Source organism: Mustela nivalis, assembly GCF_964662115.1.
Source record: "Mustela nivalis genome assembly, contig: HAP1_SCAFFOLD_1585, whole genome shotgun sequence".
In the NCBI taxonomy this organism is placed as follows: Eukaryota; Metazoa; Chordata; class Mammalia; order Carnivora; family Mustelidae; genus Mustela; species Mustela nivalis.
The window spans coordinates 69821-91956 of NW_028135079.1; the positions used below are offsets into that span (position 1 = coordinate 69821).

Consider the following 22136-nt stretch of genomic DNA (forward strand, 5'->3'; position numbering starts at 1 on the left):
CAGTGCATCATGGAACACCAAATCGAAACTAATGATGGACTGCATGGTGACTAACAAAACATAAAAGAAAGGAAGGGAGAAAGGAGGGAAGGAAGAAAGAAAGAGAGGGAGGGAGGGAGGGAGGAAGGAAGAGAAGAAGGAAGGAAGGGAGGGAGGAAGAAAGAAAGGGAGGGAGGAAAGAAAGAAAATGGAATTTTATGCAGCCTTAAAAAGGATGAGATCCTGTCATATACAACAAAATGGATGGACCTGGATGGTAATATGCCCAGTGAATTAAGTCATACTGAGAAAGACATATATGGGATCTAAAAATCTCAAATGAATAAACAGAAAAAATGCAGAATTAGACCTATAAATACAGAGAATAACCTGATGGCTGCCAGGGCAGTAGGAGTGAAGGGATGGGCAAAAACGTATGAAGGGGAGTGGAAGATATAAACTTCTAGCTATGGAACAAATAAGTCATGGAAATAAAAGCCACAGCATAGGGAAAATAGAATTTTATGCATTGTATAGTTAAACATGAAAACTACAGGAGCACCAAAGTGACTTGATCAGTTAAGCCTCTGTCTTCACCTCAGATCATGATCTCAGGGTCCTGGGACTGAGACCTGCATTGGGTCCCTTCTCAGCAGGGAATCTCCCTCCCTCTCTCCCTCTGCCCCTTTCTCTTGGCTTGGGTTCTCTCTCTCTCTCTCTCTCTCTCTCTCTCAAATAAATAAATAATCTTTTCCTTTTTGAGTGGTTTAAAGAAAACATGGTAGCGACATTTGTGGTGAGCATAGCATAACGTATAGAGAAATTGAATGACATTGTACACCTGAAACTAATGGAACATTGTGGTAACTCTACTCAAACAGAAAAAAACAATTAAATAAAATCAGAATGAAAAAGAAGACATAACTGACACCACAACTATACAAATATCGTAACAGATTACTATGAACCATTATATGGCAATAATTGGAAACCAAAAAGAAATATATAAATTCATAGAAACATATAACCTATAAAGACTGAATCATGAAGAAATAGAAAATATGAACACACCAAGAATGAATAAAGACACTGAATCATTAATCAAAAACCTCTCAATGACAAGAAGACCAGCACCAGATAATTATATTGGTTGAATTCTACCAAACATTAAAGAAGCATTGGGAACATCTCCTTTCAGCGTTGTCATGTTTCTCCAGTAGTACCTCAATGAGCAGGGAGACCAAGTCTATACTCTGAAGAAGCTTGACCCTGTGAGACAACAGACCTGCTCGGCGCATCCTGCTCTGTTCTCCCCAGATGACAAATATTCTCGACACCGAATCACCATCAAGAAATGCTTCAAGGTGCTCATGACCCAGCAACAGCGCCCTGTCCTCTGAGGGTCTCTTAAGCTTCACGTTTCTTCTGCTACCCCTCAGAGACTTTCCCAAACCAAGCTCTTCAAACTGTGAGCCTTGAAGCCTTCTTACCACCCTTGCTGTTTGGAATCCGGTTTCATCGTTTCCCTTGATCGTGCTTGTGCAGAGCAGTTATGGTAGCCTCCCTCTTAAGGAAACAAGTTTGAATTTTCTTTCCCTAATTTGAATCACTGCTAGGTTATTAAAATGATTTGAAAAAGCTAAAAAAAATTAAAGAAGCATTAACATCAATCCTTATCAAACTCTTCCAAAAAACTGAAGAGGAAAGAACACTCCCAAATTCATTTTCCATGGCCAGCATTGTCCTGATACCAAAGCCAGATAAAGACACTACAAGGTGGGTGCCTGGGTGGCTCAGTGGGTTAAAGCCTCTGTCTTCGGCTCAGGTCATGGTCCGGGGGTTCTGGGATCGAGCCCCGCATTGGGCGCTCTGCTCAGCGGGGAACCTGCTTCCCCTCCTCTCTCTCTGCCTTCCTCTCTGCCTACTTGTGATCTCTCTCTGTCAAATAAATAAATAAAATCTTTTTAAAAAAGAGACACTACAAGGGAAAACAAAACAAAACAAAACAAAAAACCACAGACCAATATCTTCTCTGAACATAGATGAAAAATTCACAATAAATATTAGCAAACAAAATTCAAATCACAATAAAAGTACCATACACTATGATCAGGCAGGATACATCCTTGTGATACAGGGTTGGTTCAATATATACAAATCAATAAAAAACATAATAATAAGAACAATCATAAGAAGAAGGACATAATAATAATAATATATAACATCTATAATAGAATAAAAGATAAAAATCATATGATAATCTCAGTAGATTCATAAAAAGCAATTGACAGAATTCAACATCCATTCACGATAAACGCCCTCAACAAACTAGATAAAGAAACATACCACAACATAATAATAAAAGCCATACTGGATAAGCACCCATATTTCATACTGAATGACAAAAGCTTAACAGCTTTTCCTCTACTATCAGGAACAAGACAAGGATGCCCACTCTTACCACACCAACTCAGTGCAATCTGGCAAGGAAAAAAAAAACTAAAAGTTTTCTAAATCAGAAGGAAAAAGTAAGTTCTGTCTATTTGCAGATGACATGATTTTATATATGGAAAATCCTAAACATTCCACCAAAAAACTGTTAGATGTAATTAACAAATTCAGGAAAGTTGCAGGATACAATATCAACATACTGATATCAGTAGTGTTTCTATACAATAACAACAAATTACCTGAAAAAGAAATTAAAAATCCATTAACAATAACATCAAACACAAAAAATTCTTAAAAATATATTTAACTAAGGAGGTGAAAAGATTGTGAATAGCCAAAGCAATCAAGAGAAAGAACAAAGCTGGAGACATCATACTTTCTGATTTTAAACTATATGTAGTAATAAAGCTATAGTAATCACACAGTGTAGTATTGTTCATAAAAGCAGGCATTTAAGTAAACAGAAAAGAGATCCTAGAAATAAGCCCATACAGTTAAAGTCAACTAACTTTTGACAAAACATCAAGAATATAAAATAGGGAAAAATGGTCTCTTCAAAAAATGATACTTGGGAAACTATATATCCACATGCAAAAGAATGAAACTAGACTCCTTTCATAGTACACAAAAATCAATTCAAAATATATTGAGGACTTGAAGGTAAGACCTTAAACAACAAAATTTATGGAAGAAAATATAAGAAGTATATTTTATATACTCTTTAATGTCTTGGCAATGACTTTTTTTTTAATACCAAAAACAAAGGCAATGAATGAAAAATACATGTATGGGACAGCATCACACTAAAAAACTCTATGCAAGGGTGCTTTGCTGGCTTGGTCAGTAAAGCATGCAACTCTTGATCTTGGGTTTGTAGGTTTGAGCCTCATTTTGGGTATAGAGATTACTTAAAAAAAATCTTTTCTAAAAAATTAAAAAAGAAAAAGCTCTATGCAGCAGAGAAAACCACAACAAAAGCAAAAGGCAAGCTATGAAACAAGACAAGGATGTCCATTCACCACCTTTATTCTTCATATTACTGGAAGTTCTACCTGCAGCAATCAGACAACAAAAACATATAAAAGGTATCCAAACTGGTAAGGGAAAAGTAAAACATTCACTATTTGGAGATGGCATGATACTGTATGTAGAAAAACAAAAAGACCCAGCAATTGCACTATTGGGTATTTACCCTAAAGATACAAACGTAGTGATCCAAAGGGGCACGTGTACTCCAATGTTTAGAGCAGCAATGTCCAAATTGGCCAAACTATGGAAAGAACCTAGATGTCCATCAACAGATGAATGGATCAAGAAGATGTGGTATATATACACAATGGAATACTATGCAGCCATCAAAAGAAATGAAATCTTGCCATTTGCGACAACATGGATGGAACTAGAGCGTATCATGCTTAGCGAAATAAGTCAGGCGGAGAAAGACAACTATCATATGATCTCCCTGATATGAGGAAGTGGTGTTGCAACATGGGGGCTTAAGTGGGTACGAGAAGAATAAATGAAAGAAGATGGGATTGGGAGGGAGACAAACCATAAGTGACTCTTAATCTCACACAACAAACTGAGGGTTGCTGGGGGGAGGGGCTTTGGGAGAAGGGGGTGGGATTATGGACATTGGGGAGGGTATGTGCTTTGGTGAGTGCTGTGAAGTGTGTAAACCTGGTGATTCACAGACCTGTACCCCTGGGGATAAATTATATGCTTATAAAAAATAAAAAATTATATTTAAAAAAATTGAATTTGGGGAAAGTATATGCCACTGTAATATTTAAAAATGTGAGAACTTCCAAATATATATTCCTGAAGTAACAGATCTTGTGGGTCAATATATTTAAAATATATCATTAGGATCATAAGATAACAAATAATCTGGATGGGGAGGAGCGGGCGGCGCGAGGGAGGGGCCTGCGGAGCAGCGGCGGCGGCGGCGGCGGCGGCGGCGGCGGCCCCAGCCCGCGCAGCCTGGCACGGCCCTGGCTCGGTGGGCGCAGCGCCGCGGGGTACCCTCCCGCCGCCGCGCAGCCAGGCGCCCGGGCACCAGGCCGCCACTGCCCCCGCCGCCGCCGCCGCCGCCGCCGCTGCTGCCGGGCGCACGACGCAGCGCGCACAGGCCGGGATGAGCGCCTGGGCCCTGGCCCGCCCCCACCCACGGCCGCCGCCGCCCGCCGCGCGCTCGCCTGACCGCGGCGCCCGCCCCGGTCGCCCCGCCCGTCCCAGGCCGCCCCCAGCCGCGATGCCCGGCCCCCGGGGCCCTGGCGGCGGCGCCCCTGCTAGGCTGCAGCGGCATGGCCCGCGCGCCCAGCGCGACCTCTGCGGATTGCATCGGTGTGCAGCGGCGGGGCATGCCCAGGGCACCGGGCACGGCCTTCAATGGGCGAGGACACGGACACGCGGAAAATTAACCACAGCTTCCTGCGGGACCACAGCTATGTGACTGAAGCCGATATCATCTCTACTGTTGAGTTCAACCATACCGGAGAGCTGCTGGCCACAGGCGACAAGGGTGGCCGTGTGGTCATCTTCCAGCCGGAACCGGAGAGTAAAAATGCGCCTCACAGCCAAGGCGAGTATGACGTCTACAGCACCTTCCAGAGCCATGAGCCTGAGTTCGATTATCTCAAGAGTCTGGAGATAGAGGAGAAAATCAACAAGATCAAGTGGCTTCCGCAGCACAATGCCGCCCACTCCCTGCTGTCCACCAACGATAAAACTATCAAACTATGGAAGATCACGGAACGAGATAAAAGGCCTGAGGGATATAACCTGAAAGATGAAGAAGGGAAGCTTAAGGACTTGTCCACGGTGACGTCACTGCAGGTGCCTGTGCTGAAGCCCATGGATCTGATGGTGGAGGTGAGCCCACGGAGGGTCTTCGCCAACGGCCACACCTACCACATCAACTCCATCTCCGTCAACAGCGACTGTGAGACGTACATGTCGGCGGATGACCTGCGCATCAACCTCTGGCACCTGGCTGTCACCGACAGGAGCTTCAGTATCCTTTCCCGCACCATCTCTCAGGGGGCTTCCGGAAGGGGGGTGCTGGCTCAGTTCTGCTTTTACTCAGTTTCTTCAGCAAGTGAGGCACCGATCTGGAATCCTGATGAACTGATTTATGAAAACTCTAAATCCATGGCTGCCGAGGGTTATATTTGACCCCTTGCCTTCTCTGGATGGCTGTTTTCTCTGTCGTTCTGGGACCGCCTCGGAGACCCCAGAGGAGAGAGAATTCTGGGGTCTGTCCTCCCAGAGGAGGGATGGCAAACCCATTGGAGAGTCAGACGGAGGCTGCTCTGGACTCTCCTCCCTGCAGCCCAAGGCAGGGGCCTGAGTGTGTGATGAGCAGCCTTGGGGTCCCGGCTTAGGGGGATAGTCGAGGTGTCAGGAGCCCAGCTGGAGGGGGGCCTGCCTGGAGATGCCCTATATCTAGGCAAGCTAAGGGCAGTAGGATGGACTCTAGACCCTGCTGGCTGGTGAAGAATGAACTTGGTATACAAGCACAAGCCTGGGAGGAGCCCCCATGGACAAAGCAGGCAGGTTGCTACCGTGTCACTGTTTGCAGGCCAGTTATAATAATCCTACACAGTGGGGCTCTGCGCCTGAAAACAAACAAACAAACAAACAAAAAAAACCAAAAAAAAAAAAAACCAAAAAAACAAAAACAAATAATCTGTATGTATTTTATATGTTATTTATTTAAACAATGTGATATACTGTATTTCCCTGTTTCATTAAATCTTCTACAAGCTTATTGTAACAACAATAACAAAAAAAAAATAAAAAGAAAAAAGAAAAACAAAAAGACTCCCCACAAAGCTGCTAGCACTGATAAACAAATTCAGTAAAGTTGCAGGATACAAAATTAATGCAAAATAATCTGTTCTATCTCTATATACCAAAAAAGAAGCAACAGAAAGAGAATTTTTTTAAAAAACATTCCATTCATGAATGCAATGAAAATAATAAGATACCTAGAAATAAACCAACGAGATGAAAAGCTTGTACTCTGAAAACTATAAAAAAAACTGATGAAAGAAATTGAGGATGACACAAAGAAATGGAAAGACAGTCCATGCTCATGGATTGGAAAAAGAAATATTGTTAAAATTCCTTTGATACCCAAAACAATCTACACATTTAATACAATCCTATCAAAAAAACCCACAATATGATTTTTCACAGAACCAGAACAAACAGGTTTACAATTTGTATGGGATCACCAAAGACCTCAAATAGCTAAAGCAATCTTGAAAAAGGAAAGCCAATCTGGAGGCATCACAATTCTGAAATGCAAGTTATATTACAAAGCTGTAGTAATCCAAACAGTATGGTATTGGCACAAAAATAGACACAGAGATCAACTGAACAGAGTAGAAAACACAGAAATAAACCCACAATTATATGGCCAATTAAATTATCTCTGACAAGTCAGGAAAGAATACCCATGGGTAAAAGTCCTTTCAACAAATGGTGTCCAAAACTGGACAGCAACATGCAAAAGAATGAAATTAGACTACTTTCTTTCAACATACACAAAATAAATTCAAATTCAAAATGGATTAAAGACCTAAATGTGAGACCCGAAACCACAAACATCATAGAAAAGAACAAAGACAATAATTCCTCTGGCATTGGCTATAGCAACGTTTTTTCTAGATAGGTCCCTGAAACAAAGGAAACAAAAGCAAAAATAAACTATGGGAACTACATCAAAAGAAAAAGCATTTGTGCAGTGACAGAAACAATCAACAAAACTAAATGGCAAACTATGGAATAGGAGAAATTTACAAATAACACACCTGATAAAGGGTTGACATATGTAATAAAGAGTTAGAATCCAAAATCTATAAAGAAATTACAAAGCTGAACACACACAAAATGAATAATCCAATTTTAAAATGTGCGGAAGACACAGACATTTGTCCAAAGAAGACTTACAGATGATCAACACACACATTTGAAAAGATGCTCATTATCATATATCATCAGGGAAATGTGAATCAAAACCTCAATGAATATCACCTCATACCTGTCAGAATGGCTAAAATAAAAAACACCAGATATCAGGAGTGGTGAGGATGTGGAAAAAAAGGAAGTCTTGCAATGTGGGTGGTAGGAATTCAAACTGGTACAGCCACTGTGGAAAACACTATGGAGGTTCCTCAAAAAGTGAAAAATAGAAATACCCCACAATCTAGTAATTGCGCTACTGGGTTTTTTTTTGGGGGGGGGTGGGGGTGGGGGTTGTTCTTGTTTTTGTTTTTGCACTACTGAGTTTTTAACCAAAGATTACAAAAACACTAATTCAAAGGGACCATGCACCCTTATATTTACTGCAGAATTACTTAACAATTGCCAAGATATGGAAGCAACCCAAGTGACCATTGATAGAAGAATGGATAAAGAAGATGTGGTATATATAAAATGGAATATTTTTCAGCCATTAAAAAAAAGAACAAACGTGGTTAAAACTAGAGAGTATAAGGGTGTATAGAGGGAGAAGAAACAAGATGACAGAGGAGGAGGAGACCTAAAATCATCAGGTCCCAGGAGTTCAGTTAGATAATTATCAAACCATTCTGAACACCTACAAACTCAACAGGAGATCGAAGAGAAGAAGAGCAACAATTCTAGGAACAGAAGAGCAACCACTTTCTGCAAGTTAGGATGTATGGAGAAGTGAATCTGAGGCAATATACAGGAAGATAGACTGTGGGGGGAGGGGCTGGCTCCCAACAAACGGTGGAGCAACAGAGCACAAAATCAGAAGATTTTAGAAGTTGGCTCCACTGAGGGACCTCACTCCAGAGGTTAAGCAGGAGTTAGAGCCCTCGCAGGAACAGTGTGGTCACAGAAAGAACAGGGGTGTCTGAGTGTGGCAGAGCTCCAAGGTATCAGAGCAGGGAAGCTGGCAGCAGAGATGAAGCCAAGGAGGGGGCTCTCAGCTTGGGGTTACCTTAAACTGTGATCTCAAAGAGCATGGACCCCACAAGTCGCTGACCCAGAGAGACTCACCTTCCTCTTCTGGGAGGAACAGGATGGCAGGAATCTGCTGGGTTTGGAGACTCCAAACAAAGCCCTGCGCCAGAGATAGAAATGCTTGGACACAGGTTGGAGACCAGAGAGATATGAGAGATTGACTGCTTTTCTCGCAGGGCGCACTGAGGAGTGGGACCCTGAGCTCTTGGTTCCTCCAGCCAGAGATTGGGAGACTGGTATCATTATTCCTGTCCTCCAGAGCTCTACAGAAAGCATTCGGGGAACAAAATCTCCCGAGACCAAAATTGTGCAGATTAGTTAGCCTGGCCCCTGGCAAAGGCAGTGCAATTCCGGCTTGGGCAAAGATATTTGAGAATCCTGGCTACAGGCCCCTCCCCCAGAAGATCAGCAAGAAAATCCAGCCAAGACCATGTTAACAGATCACTGAGAACTGCAGAACTCTGGAATGCAACACATAGAATTCATGGATTTTCCTCCATGATTCTTTAATCTTTCAAAGTTAAATATTTTTCATTTTATTTTCTTCTTATTCAGGTTGTAAAATTGTTCCTCTTTCCTATTTTAAACTATTCAAATATTCTATCTTATCTATACCTTTTTTAAAAATCTTTTTAAATTTTCATTGTTATATTCTATCCCTTCGTTGTATTTAACCTTACTTTTTGTATACATATAGGCTTTTCTTCTTCAGGGATACAGTTTCTTCTAATAGATCAAAATATACCTTAAATCTAGTGCATGGATTTTTTTTAGTCTCCAGCCTGCTCACATTCTTTCCTATTTTTTTTTTTTAACCAACTTGTCTTATCAATTATCTTCTTTTTTTAGTTGCTCAGCATCAGGGAAATACATATCAAAACCACAATGAGGTACCACCTCATTTAGTCAGAATGGCTAAAATTAACAAGTCAAGAAATGACAGACGTTGGGAGGATGTGGAGAAAGGGGAACCCTCCTACACTATTGGTGGGAATGCAAGCTGGTGCAACCACTCTGGAAAACAGCATGGAGATTCCTCAAAAAGTTGAAAATAGAGCTATACTATGACCCAGCAATTGCACTACTGGGTATTTACCCTAAAGGTACAAGCGTAGTGATCTGAAGAGGCACACGCACCCAAATATTTATAGCAGCAATGTCCAAAATAGCCAAACTACAGGAAGAGACTAGATGTTCATCAACAGACGAATGGATAAAGAAGATGAGGTATATACAATGGAATACAATGCAACCATCAAAAGCCCCAAATCCTGCCATTTACAATGTTGTGGATGGAACTAGAGAGTTTAGGTTAAGGAAAATTAGCCCATCAGAGAAATAATTATTATATGATCTATCTGATATGAGAAATTTGAGAGGCAGGGCAGGGGTTTATGGGGGGTAGGAAGGGAAAAAAAGGAAACAAGATGGGACTCGGAGGAAGACAAAACATAAGAGACTCTTAATCTCAGGAAACAAATTGAGGTTCGCTGGGGGGTGGAGGGGAGAGATATAGTAGCTTAGTTATGGACATGGGTGAGAGTATGTCCTATGGTGAGTGCTGTGAATTACATAAGACTGATGATTCACAGACCTGTACCCCTGAAGCAAATACTATATTATATGTAAAAAAGAAAAACACAAACAAAAACAAACAGAAAAAAAAAACCTAGAGAGTATAAGGCTAAGTGAATTAAGTCAGTCAAAGAAAGACAAATACCATATGATTTTTGGAACTTAAGAAACAAAACAAATGAACAAAGAGGGAAAAAAAGAGAGACAGACAAACCAAGAAACAGACTCCTAAATATAGAAAAGAATCTGATCATTACCAGAGGGGAGGTAGGTGGGGAAGTGGGAGAAATAGGTGATGGGAATTAAAGAGGGCCCTTGTTCATCATCACTAGCCATCAGGGAGATTCAAATTAAAACTACATTAAGATATCACTTTTCACCAGTTAGAATGGCCAAAATTAGTAAGACAGGAAGCAACATGTGTTGGAAAGGATGTGGAGAAAGGGGAATCCTCTTCCACTGTTGGTGGGAATGCAAGTGGGTGCAGCCACTTTGGAAAACAGTGTGGAGATTCCTCAAGAAATTAAAAATGGAGCTTCCCTATGACCCTGCAATTGCACTACTGGGTATTTACCCCAAAGATACAGATGTCGTGAAAAGAAGGGCCATCTGTATCCCAATGTGTATGGCAGCAATGGCCACGGTCGCCAAACTGTGGAAAGAACCAAGATGCCCTTCAACGGACGAATGGATAAGGAAGATGTGGTCCATATACACTATGGAGTATTATGCCTCCATCAGAAAGGATGAATACCCAACTTTTGTAGCAACATGGATGGGACTGGAAGAGGTTATGCTGAGTGAAATAAGTCAAGCCGAGAGAGTCAATTATCATATGGTTTCACTTATTTGTGGAGCATAACAAATATCATGGAGGACAAGGGGTGTTAGAGAGGAGAAGGGAGTTGGGGTAAATCGGAAGGGGAGGTGAATCATGAGAGACTATGGACTCTGAAAAACAATCTGAGGGGTTTGAAGTGGCGGGGGGATGGAAAGTTGGGGTACCAGGTGGTGGATATTATAGAGGGCATGGATTGCATGGAGCACTGGGTGTGGTGAAAAAATAATGAATACTGTTATGCTGAAAATAAATAAATTTAATTTAAAAAAGGCAACCTATGAAATGGGGAGACAATATTTCCAAACCATAATCAGTAAGTTGTTAATATCTAAAAAATACAAGGAACTCATACAATTCAATAGATAGCTAGATAACCTCATTGAAATCTGGTCAAAAGACCTGAACATTTTTCCAAGATAAAAACACATACATGAAAACATGTTCAACATCACTAATCACCAGGGCAATGAAATCAAAACTATAGTGAGAAATAACTTTATACTTGCTAGAATGTCTAGTACCAAAACAAAAACAAAAAACAAAACCAAAAAACAAAAAAACCCCAAGAGGTACCAAATGCTGCTGAGAATGTGGCGGAAAGGAACCCTAATTTATTGTTGGTGGGAATGTAAACTATTACAGTTACCACTGGAAACCATACGGAGGTTCCTCAAGAAATTAAAAACAGAACTACCATAGGATCCATGAGTCCCACTTCTGGTATATGTACCCAAAGAAAATTCAATTATCTCAAAAAGATATCTATTCTCCTATGTTCACAGCAGTATTCACAACAGCAGTATTCACAACAGCCAAGGTACAGGAAAAAGCCTGTTTTCATTAATGGATGAATGGATAATATATATATATATATATATATATATATATATATATATATGTATATATATATGGAATATTGGCCTTTGGAGAAAGGAAATCCTACCATTTGCAAGAACATGAATAGATTCGAAGGCATTATGCTAAATAAAGCAAGTGAGAGAAAGACAAATACTGCATGATACCATGTATATGTGGAACCTACAAAAGTTTTTTTTTTTTTTTAAGTTGAACTCATATAAAAAGAGCAGAATGGTGGTTGAAGGGGCTGGAGAGTGGGGAAAATGTGTAGAGGTTTGAGAGAAGGACATAAGCTTTTAGTTGTAACATGAATGCGGTTTGAAGATCTAATGTGTAACATGGTGGCTATAGTTGATAATTCTGTGTTGTTTAATTGAAATTTGCTAAGAAACTAAAACAACTGTTCTCACTAAATAAATAAATAAATAAGTAAATATGTGGGGGGGCAGAATGTATTAATTAGATTGTGAGAATCCTTTCAATAGTATACATATATCAATCTGCCACACTGCTCATTTTATTTTTTGTTTTTTAGAGTTTTTGTTTGAATTCTAGTCAGTTAACATGCAGTGCAATATTGATTTCAGGAGTAGAATTCAGTGATTTATCACTTACATAAAACACCCAGCGCTCATCACAACAAGTGCTCTCTTTAATACCCACCATCCATCTAGCTCATCCTCTATGCACCTCCCTCCATCACCACTGTGTTTGTTCTCTATAGTTAAGAGTCTCTTATTGTTTGAGGCACACCTGGGTGGCTCAGTTGGTTAAGCACCTGCCTTTAGCTCCAGTCATGATCTCAGGGTCCTGGGATGGAGCCCCACATTGGGCTCCCTGCCCAGCTGGGAGCCTGCTTCTCCTTGTCCCCTTGCCTCCTCCCCCCTGCTCATGCTCTGTCTCTCTCTCTCAAAGAAATAAATAAAATCTTTAAAAAAAAAATAGAGTCTCTTATGGTTTGGTTCCCTCTCTTCTTTCCCCTCCCATATGTTCATCTGTTTTGTTTCCTAAATTCCACATATGAGTTAAATCATATGGTATGTCTTTTTCTGACTGATGTATTTTGATTAGCATAATACACTGTAGTTCCAACCGCATCTGTGCAAATGGTAAGATTTTATTCTATTTGATGGCTGAGTAATATTCCATTATACATATATACTACATCTTCTCTATCCATTCATCAGTCAATGGACATTTGGGTTCTTTCCATAGTTTGACTATTGTTAATAAAGCTGCTATAAACATCAGGAGAACTCTACCTCTTTGAATCTGTAGTTTTGTATCCTTTGGGTAAATAACAAGTAGTACAATTGCTAGATTATAGGGTAGCTCTATTTTTAACTTTCTGAAGAAACTCCATACTGTTTTCCAGAGTAGCTGCACCAGTTTTCATTCCCACCAAAAGTGTAAGGGGTTTCCCCATTCTCCACATCCTTGCCAACACCTGTTATTTTGTCCATTGTTAATTTTAGCCATTCTGGCAGGCATGAGGTGGTATCTCAATATGGTTTTGATTCGCAATTCCCTGATGGAAAATGATCTTGAATATCTTTTCATGTGTCTGTTAGTCATCCAGATGTCTTCTTTGTAAAGGTGTCTATTCATATCTTCCTCCCATTTCTTAGCTGGATTATTTGTTTTCTGGGTGTTGAGTTTGGTAAGTTCCTTATAGATTTTAGATACTACCCCAGTATCAGATATGCCATTTGCAAATATCTTCTCCCATTCCATAGGCTGCCTTTTAGTTTCATTGTTTCCTTCACTGTGCACAAGCTTTTTATCTTGGTGAAGTCCCAATAGTTCATTTTTGGTTTTGTTTACCTTGCCTCTGGTGCCAAGGTCAAAGAGATTCCTGCCTATGTTCTCCTCCAGGAGTTTGATGGTTTCCTATTTCACATTTCAGTCCTTCAACCATTTTGAATTAACTTTTATGTATGGTGTAAGAAAGTGCTCCGGTTTCATTCTTCTGCATGTTGTTATCCAGTTTTTCCAAACCATTTGTTAAATATCCATTGGATATTCTTTCTGGCATTATTTAAAATTAGTTCACCATGTAGTTGGGGATCCATTTCCAGGTTATCTCTTCTGTTCTATTGATCTACATATCTGTTTTTTTGCCCGTAGTATACGGTCTTGAAGACTACAGCTCTGTAATGTAGCTTGATATCTAGAATCACAGTGCCTTCAGTTTTGCTTTTCCTTGTTCAGGAGTGCTTTTGCTACTCAAGGTCTTTTGTAGTTTCATATGAATTTTAGGATTATTTGTTCTAGTTCTATGAAAAACCCAGGTGGTATTTTGATAGGGATTGTGTTAAATGTGTAGATTGCTTTTGGTAGCATAGACATTTTAACAACATTGGTTCCAATCCATGAGCATGGAATGTTTTTCCAATTATTTCTGTCTTCTTCAATTTAATTCATAAGTTTTCTGTAATTTCCTGTGTACAGGCTCTAGTTTTCTGTATACAGTCTGTAGTTTTCTGAATACAGACCTTTTACCTCTTTGTTTAGGTTTATTCCTAAGTATCTATTTTTTATGCAATTGCAAATGCTATCAATTCCTTAATTTCTTTTTCTGCTGCTTTATTGGTATATAGAAATATAACAGATTTCTGTATATTGATTTTATGTCCTGTGACTTTGCTGAATTCATGTATTAGTTATAGCAAATTTTTTTGGTGGTCTTTCAGGTTTTCTTTTTTTTCAGATTTTATTTATTTATTTGACAGACAGAGATCACAAGTAGACAGAGAGGCAGGCAGAGATAGAGGAGGAAGCAAGCTCCCTGCTGAGCAGAGAGCCTGATGTGGGGCTCGATCCCAGGACTCTGGGATCATGACCTGAGTCAAAGGCAGAGGCTTTAACCCACTGAGCCACCCAGGCGCCCCTCTTTTAGGTTTTCTACATAGGGTATCATGTAATCTGCAAATAGTGAAAGCTTGATTTTTTCCTTGACAATTTGGATGCATTATATTTCTTTTTGTTGTCTGATTGCTGAGGCTAAGACTGCCAGTACTATGTCAAATAGTAATGGTGAGAGTGAATATCCATCTTGTTCCTGACCATAGGGGGAAAGCTCTCAGTTTTTCCCAGTTCAGGTTGATATTAGCTGAGGGTCTTTCTTATATGACTACTATGATATTGTGGTATGATCCATCTATATCTAATTTGTTGAGGGTTTTTATCAAGAACAGATGCTGGGGGTGCCTGAGTGGCTCAGTGGGTTAAAGCCTCTGCTTTTGGCTCAGGTCATGATCCCAGGGTCCTGGGATCGAGCCCCGCATCGGGCTTTCCACTCAGCAGGGAGCCTGCTTCCCCCTCTCTCTCTGCCTGCCTCTCTGCCTGCTTGTGATCTCTGTCTGTCAAATAAATTAAAAAAAATCTTTTAAAAAAGAAAGAACAGATGCTGTATTTTGTCAAGTGTTTTTTTTTTTCTGCCTCCATTCAGAGAATCATGTGGTTCTTATCCTTTTATTAATGTGGTGTATTATATTGATTTGTGAATATTGAACCATTCCTGCAACACAGGAATAAACCCACTTGATTATGGTGAACACTTCTTTTAATGTATTATTCAATTTGATTTGCTAGTCATGTTCATCAGAGACACTGGACTGTAGTTCTCCTTTTTAGTGGGGTGTTTGGCTTTCACGTTGTACATTTTAAAGCTTAATTTTTTTTTAAAAAGAACAAAAATGTAGTCATTCCTATTGTCTGTTTAGTGGTCCCTACCCTTAACCTTTATTTCTTTTTAAAAGCAGATCCCCGGGCACCTGGGTGGCTAGTCTTGAGCACCTGCCTTCAGCTCAGGTCATGATCCCAGGGTCCTGGGATCAAGTCCCACAACAGGCTCCGTACTCTGTGGGAAGCCCCACTTCTTCTCCCACTCCTCCTGCTGTGTTCCCTCTCTCACTGTGTCTCTGTCAAATAAATATATAAAATCTTAAAAAAAAAACCTCAGTTAATGAATTAAAAAAAAACATATTCTCAAATAATGAAAAACTAATTATTTTAATAGATTTTTTAAAAACCCAAAGAAAATGTATTTTAAAATACAATTACCCCAATTTAAATTCCTATTCATAGGTCAGACAGTAGCCTGGATACATCAGAGTGACAACTAGGAAAATGGAAGAAATAATTGAGAATATAAGGAGAAAGACCAAAAAACAACCATGGAAACATGAAAAAGAGGTTAAGAGATATGAAGTTTAGATTAAGTCTAAATATCTTTTGAGACACCAAATCATAGATTCAAAAAGCCAAATGAAATTTATCATGTTGTTAGACAGGATACAGTATATCATAAGTTTTTGTTGTACTGTTCAATGATTTATTAGTTGCACATAACAGCCAGTGCTCATCCCAACACATGCCTGCCTTAATACCAATCACCCAGTTTTTCCCTCGTTTGTTTCCCGGAGTCCAGAGTCTCTCATGGTTTGTTTCCCTCTCTGATTTCATCCCATTCTATTTTCCCTCCCTTCCCTGCGGTCCTCAACTCTATTCTTTATCTTCCACATATGAGTGAAACCATATGGTAATTGTCTTTCTCTGCCTGACTCATTTCACTTAGCACAATCCCCTCCAGTTCCATGTCAATGCAAAAGTAGGTATTCATCCTTTCTGATGGCTGAGTAATAGTCCATTGTATATATAAACCACATCTTTATCCATTCATCTGTTGAAGGGCATCATGGTTCCTTCCACTGTTTGGCTCTTATGGACATTGCAGTTATGAACATTGGGGTGCTGTGCCCCTTCTTTTTACTACATCCTTATCTTTGGGGTAAAGACCTGGTGGTGCAATTGGTAGGTCACAGGGTAGCTCTACTTTAAACGTCTTGAGGAACCCCCACACTGTTTTCCAGAGTGGCTGTACCAGCTTGCATTTCCACCAACAGCACAAGAGCATTCCCCTTTCTCCATAACCTCACCAACACTTGTTTCCTATCTTGTTAATTCTGGCCATTCTAACCGGTGTAAGGTGGCATCTCATTGTGGTTTTTGATATGAATTTCCCTGATGGCTAGTGAAGTTGAATATTTTTTCCATGTGTCTGTTAGCCATTTGGATGTCTTCTTTGCAGAAGTGTCTGTTTATGTCTTCTGCTCATTTCTTGACTGGATTGTTTGGTTTTTGGGTGTTGAATTTGAGAAGTTCTTTATAGATCTAGGATATCAGCCCTTAATCTAAAATGCCATTTGCAAAGATCTTCTCCCATTCTGTGGATTGTCTCTTAGTCTTGTTGACTGTTTCCTTTGCTGTGCAAAAACTTATCTTGGTGCAAGTTCCAAAAGTGCATTTTGCTTCTGTTTCCCCTACCTTTAGAGAGGCATCTTGAAAGAAGTTGTGGCCAGTGTCAAAGAGGTTACTGCCTATGTTCTCCTCTAGGATTTTGGTGGATTCCTGTCTCATGTTGAGGTCTTTCATCCATTTTATCCTTGTGTACGCTGTAAGAGAATGGTCTAATTTCATTCTTCTGCATGTGGTTGTAGAGTTTTCCCAGCACCATTTATTGAAGAAAATATCTTTTTTCCATTGGATGTTCTTTCTTGCTTTGTCGAAGATTAGTTGATCATAAAGTCAATTTCTTGGCTCTCTATTCTGCTCTTTTGAGCTGTGTGTCTGCTTTTGTGCCAATACCATACTGTCTTGATGACAATGGCTTTGTAATATAGCTTGAAGTCAGGCATTGTGATGCCTCAGTTTTGGTTTTCTTTTTCAACATTCCTTTGACTATTTGGGTTTTTTTCTGGTTCCACACAGATTTTAGAATTATTTGTTTTAGCTCTGTGAAAAATGTGTATGATATTTTGATAGGGATTGTATTGAAAGTGTAAATTGTGCTCTGGGCAGCACAAACATTTTAAATATGTTTGTTCTTCCAATCCATGAGTATAGGATGTGATTTCATCTCCTCAATTTCCTTCAAAAATGTTCTGTAGTTTCTAGAGTATAGATCCTTTGCCTCTTTGGTTAGGCTTATTCCTAGTTATATCATGGTTTTTGGAGCTGTTTTAAATGAAATTCTAATTATGGATCATTATTAAGATAAATAATAAGACACCCAAATCTAGACACATAAGAGCATACCTGCAGTAAACAAACAAAAAAAAAATTTCCCCATAAGTAAAATCTTTAAAGTAACCAAAAATTGTGGGAAAAAGGAGCAGAGTGGGGAATAGATTATGTTCAAAGGAGAAACAGGTAGACACCTGATTTCTAAAGAGCAATTATGAAAGACAAAGGGCAGTGTAATGACATTTTCTGTATGATTAAAGAAAATAACTATTCACCTAGGATTTTCTATGCAGTGAAAATGTATATCGAAAGGAAGAGGAAATAAAGACATATACTTATTTTTAAAAATATTTTATTCATTTGTAAGAGAATGAGAGAAGAAAAGAGAAAGAGGGAGCACAAGTGGTGGGGAGGGGTAGTCAGAGAGGAAGAAGACTCCAGGCTGAGCAGTGAGCCTGAAGTGGGGCTCAATCCCAGGACACTGGGATCATGACTTGAGCCAAAGCCAGACATTTAATCAACTGAGCCATCCAGATGCCCAATAAAGACATTTTTAAGCAGAGGTTCATTACCTGGCAGTTCTCATTATGAAAATTTTAAAGTATGTATATGATGTATGTACCTAACGTATGTACATAAAGTATGTATATAATCCCAAATAGAAATTCTGAGATGTAAGAAAGAAGAAAAAAACTAAATACATAGTTCAACTTAAATGAACATTGAGAGTATCATATAAAAGTTATAAAAATGGTCAATTATTTTTTAAAGATACAAGACAGAAAACACAAAGCAACAATACACATAAGTTTGAAGCCAAGTAAATTGAGTTAAATGTATTCAAAATTCCTTGTATTAACATTATCCATGGACAGGAGAAATTCCTCACTAGGATATTAGCATATCAATAGTAGCAATATATGAAACAAATGAATGAAATCACAAGGAAATGAATGAAATTCAGTTTCCCTGAGAAATGCAAGGTTGGTTTAACATGAGCACATAATGTAATTCAACACATTGACAAATTAAAACAATTATCTCAATATATGCAAAAGAAACATTCATTCAACATTCATCCATTATAAAACTTAGAAAACTAGTAGTATAAGGGATCTGTTAATATAATTATAAAATAAAGACCCTCGGTGACCCCATAATAAATGTTCTTTGGTGTTCTCACCTTTTATAATCCTTTTCCCTTAAGTGTAGCCAAGATCTGTGACTTGACTCTAGTCATCAGAACATGGCAACTGTAAAGAAATCTTGCAGATATAATTAATTGTTAATTTCGAGTTAATCAAAAAGGGATTATTCTATGTAAGCCTGATTGAAGCAGGTGAAATCCTTAAAAGACCACTGAGCCCTCTCTGCAGGGAAATTCTCATTACTGGCCTCATGAGTTAAAAAGCCATATTGGAGAGGTCTACCTGGCAAAGAACAAGGAACAGCCTTGCTACAGACTGAATATTTCTGTCCCCCCAGCTCCCAAATTAGTGTGTTAAATCTTAGTGTTCAATGTAATTGTATTTAGAGGTGGAGACTTTGGGAAATGATTACTCGTGAAGGTGGAACCCTCATGAATGGGATTAGTGTACGCATAAAGGAGTCCTGAGAGAGCTCCCTCGGCCCTGTGCAGTACGAAGAAACAGGAGGAAGGCCACCATCCATGAACCAGGAAACAGGCCCTCACTGGACACTGAATCTGCTACTGCCTTGAATTTGGACTTCCCAGCCTCCAGAACTGTGAGAAACAATGTAATAAGATAGTTTAGCAAGATAGGTGAATCTAAGCTCAATATGCAAAATAATTTTATTTCTATAACCTAGCAACAGGAAATGAAATTGACTTTTTAAAATAATATTTATAATAGGATCAAAAGTATTAAATAACTGGGAATAAATCTAAAAAATATCTGCAAGATCCTTATAGGAAATATTTTAAACATTGAGAGTTAATCAATTAAAATAGTATTTGGAAAACTCAGTATTATTAGAGAGAAAACACAAGCAGGGGGAGCAGCAGGCAGAGGGAGAAGCAGGCTCCCCAGTGAGCTCAGAGCTCGATGCAAGACTCAATCTCAGAACCCTGGGATCATGATCTGAACCACCCAGGCATCCCTAATCTCAATTTTATCATAAGGAAACATAAGAAAAACCTGCACTGAAAGACATTCTACATTACTGGAATTAACTCTTCAAAAAATTAAATGTCATGAAAATCTGGGAAAGACTGACTAAGGAACTGTTCAAAACTGAAAGAGACTAAGAGACACAACATCGGAATTAAATACATGGCTCTGAACGGGACCTTCCTTGCTGTAAAGGATATTACAGACAAGTGACAAAAGTTAAAAGAGCATGAGAATTAAATGATTAAATGATAGAACATATAGAATGCTTAGGTGGCTCAGTCGGTTAAGCAACTTCCTTGGGCTCACGTCATGATCCCAGGGTCCTGGGATGGTGTTCTGTATCAGTCTCTGTTTTCAGCAAGGAGCTCGCTTCTCCATCTCCCTTTGCCTGCCACTCTGCCTACTTGCACTCTGTCTCTCTCTCTGTCAAATAAATAAATAAAATCTTAAAAATTGTATAGTTAACACAGTTTGAATGGGTGGAGCTATATGCAGATTTTTTCAATAAATACATGACAGTACTGTCAGTGTATTTTCTCTTCCTTATGATTTTTTCTTTTTTTATTAAATTATTTATTTTAAGAAAAACAGTATTCATAATTTTTTCACCACACCCAGTGCTCCATGCAATCCGTGTCCTCTATAATACCCACCACCTGGTAACCCAACCTCCCACACCCCCGTCACTTCAAACCCCTCAAATTGTTTTTCAGAGTCCATAGTCTCTCATGATTCACCTCCCCTTCCGATTTACCCCAACTCCCTTCTCCTCTCTAACACCCCTTGTCCTCCATGATATTTGTTATGCTCCACAAATAAGTGAAACCATATGATAATTGACTCTCTCTGCTTGACTTATTTCACTCAGCATCATCTCTTCCAGTCCCGTCCATGTTGCTACAAAAGTTGGGTATTCATCCTTTCTGATGGAAGCATAATACTCCATAGTGTATATGGACCACATCTTCCTTATCCATTCATCCGTTGAAGGGCATCTTGGTTCTTTCCACAGTTTGGCGACCATGGCCATTGCTGCTATACACATTGGGGTACAGATGGCCCTTCTTTTCACGACATCTGTATCTTTGGGGTAAATACCAAGGAGTGCAATTGCAGGGTCATAGGGAAGTTCTATTTTTAATTTCTTGAGGAATCTCCACACTGTTCTCCAAAGAGGCTGCACCAACTTGCATTCCCACCAACAGTGGAAGAGGGTTTCCCTTTCTCCACATCCTCTCCAACACATGTTATTTCCTGTTTTGTTAATTTTGACCATTCTAACTGGTGTAAGGTGAAATTCCAATGTGGTTTTAATTTGGATCTCCCTGAGGGCTGGTGATGATGAACCCTTTTTCATGTGTCTGATAGCCATTTGTATGTCTTGACTGGAGAAGTGTCTGCTCATATCTTCTGCCCATTTTTTGATATGTTTGCCTGTTTCAGGTGTGTTGAGTTTGAGTAGTTCATTATAGATCCTGGATATCAAACTTTTGTCTGTAATGTCATTTGCAAATATCTTCTCCCATTCCGTGGGTTGCCTCTTTGTTTTGTTGACTGTTTCCTTTGCTGTGCAGAAGATTTTGATTTTGATGAAGTCCCAAAAGTTTATTTTCGCTTTTGTTTTCTTTGCCTTTGGAGACATATCTTGAAAGAAGTTGCTGTGGCTGAGAAAGAAGAGATTACAGCCTCTATTCTCCTCTAGGATTCTGATGGATTCCTGTCTCACATTGAGGTCTTTTATCCATTTTGAGTTTATCTTTGTGTACGGTGTAAGAGAATGGTCGAGTTTCATTCTTCTACATATAGCTGTCCTGTTTTCCCAGCACCATTTATTGAAGATACTGTCTTTTTTCCACTGTATATTTTTTCCTGCTTTGTCGAAGATTAATTGACCATAGAGTTGAGGGTCCATAGCTGGGCTCTCTACTCTGTTCCACTGGTCTGTCTGTCTGTTTTTATGCTAGTACCATGCTGTCTTGGTGATCACAGCTGTGTAGTAAAGCTTGAAATCAGGTAACATGATGCCCTCAGCTTTATTTTTGTTTTTCAACATTTCCTTAGTGATTCGGGGTCTCTTCTGATTCCATACAAATTTTTAGTATTATTTGCTCCAGCTCTTTGAAGAATACGGGTAGAATTTTGATCAGAATGACATTAAAATTATAGATTGCTCTAGGCAGGATAGACATTTTAACAATGTTTATTCTTCTGATCCAAGAGCATGGAATGGTCTTCCATCTTTTTGTGTCTTCAATTTCTTTCATGAGTGT

General features: G+C 39.3%; 2 pseudogenes across 2 annotated transcripts; both read left to right on the top strand.

Annotated features, from left to right (window-relative positions):
• The first annotated feature begins 1184 nt into the window (after positions 1-1184).
• Positions 1185-1533, top strand: LOC309857940 (H/ACA ribonucleoprotein complex subunit 3 pseudogene; annotated as a pseudogene). The gene has a single exon. The product of its transcript is annotated as an H/ACA ribonucleoprotein complex subunit 3 pseudogene (transcript).
• A 3244-nt stretch (positions 1534-4777) lies between these two features.
• On the top strand, positions 4778-13866 carry LOC309857941 (serine/threonine-protein phosphatase 2A 55 kDa regulatory subunit B gamma isoform pseudogene; annotated as a pseudogene). Its single transcript has 2 exons — positions 4778-5446; positions 13832-13866. The product of its transcript is annotated as a serine/threonine-protein phosphatase 2A 55 kDa regulatory subunit B gamma isoform pseudogene (transcript).
• Positions 13867-22136: the final 8270 nt, after the last annotated feature.